This window comes from Peromyscus eremicus, chromosome 19, assembly GCF_949786415.1.
Source record: "Peromyscus eremicus chromosome 19, PerEre_H2_v1, whole genome shotgun sequence".
Taxonomy (NCBI): Eukaryota; Metazoa; Chordata; class Mammalia; order Rodentia; family Cricetidae; genus Peromyscus; species Peromyscus eremicus.
Window position 1 is genome coordinate 66,958,181 of NC_081435.1, and position 1,353 is coordinate 66,959,533.

The window sequence follows — 1,353 nt, forward strand, 5'->3', positions numbered from 1 at the left end:
AAAGAAACAAAACCCTAGAGTCTGCTTTGTGTTGACCAACTATAACCAGGCATGGGGCATGCCCTGGAGCATAGTTGATAACTCATTGACACGCTACTATAGAAAACTAAATTTTCCCCTTCCCAGCAGGTATCAGTTGCAAATAGTTTCTTGGTTAAGAGTGGGACTTTGTGTCTACTTCCCCTTTGAATTGCTGGTAATGAAAAGTAGTTTTTTAAACAGTGTTTTTTAAAACATAAGATGCAATAAAGAATTCTAAGAAGTAACTGAGGCCATTTGAAACTACTAGTTAATATAATTGCCTATGCAGAGGCCATAGTCAAAACATAAATTCATGATTACTTAGATTTCTTAGCTGGCTGGGAAAACCTCACAATGAAATTAACTTTTCAGATAAAAAGCTTCACTTTCTATGAAGTCTGGAGGTTCTTATAATGATCAGATGAAATCACTTAGTAATTATTGGGACATAGTATGTAAATTGGCTAATAGTCTTCTAATGATAAGTTGCCTTCTCTTGGCTACTTAGTTCAGTGTCTTACTCTTAGTTCTATATACAGATGTTCCCTTTCCACCATTAAAAAGGAGAACAAGAGGAACTTTAGTGCCTGTCATCCCCCTGCTCAGCAGCTGGCTCTCCCTGTGCATTCAAAAAGCCGCTGCTTTGTGAGCTCCACGGAATACCACCTACACGATGCCCTCTACAGGGGATAAACAAAATATGAGAACATCTTACCCCAGTGAATCTTGGCATTGGTAACTCTAAGTGAGATTTACCATTGCAAAATAAAGCCATTGCCTCACTCTGTTCAGTTCCTACACAAGTCAGTTGCTCACTTTCCTCTTCCAGTTTTTTTTAAATATGTAGAGGCATAGTTGTGTGTAGGTGCATGCACACATACTTACTCACATGGAGGCAAACAGGATCCAGGGAGTCTTTCTATCACTCTGTCTTATTTTTTGAGTTACAGTCTCTCATGGAACATTGAAGCTTGCCATTTCAGCTAGCTAGCAAGCTCCCAGGATCACCTGACTGTCTCACATACACATTGATGGTTTTAGCTAGTATGCCATGGCTATTATTTACATTGATGCAGGAGATTTGAACCTATGTCCCCACGCTTTCACAACAGGCATCCTTAAACATGGAGCCATCTTCTTGTCCCGAAGCAGTATTGTTTAACTGAAAATATATGTGCCAAAGACACACATGTAAATGAGAAGGCTGGCTCCCATCTCTTTCTCCTTGCTTTCTGCTTATCTTCATACAGAGGGAGATAAACTATTTCCAATTTTTTGTAGTTATTTCTATGCTCACTTACTGAACTTTCTATCCACTCAGTAGCCATCCTA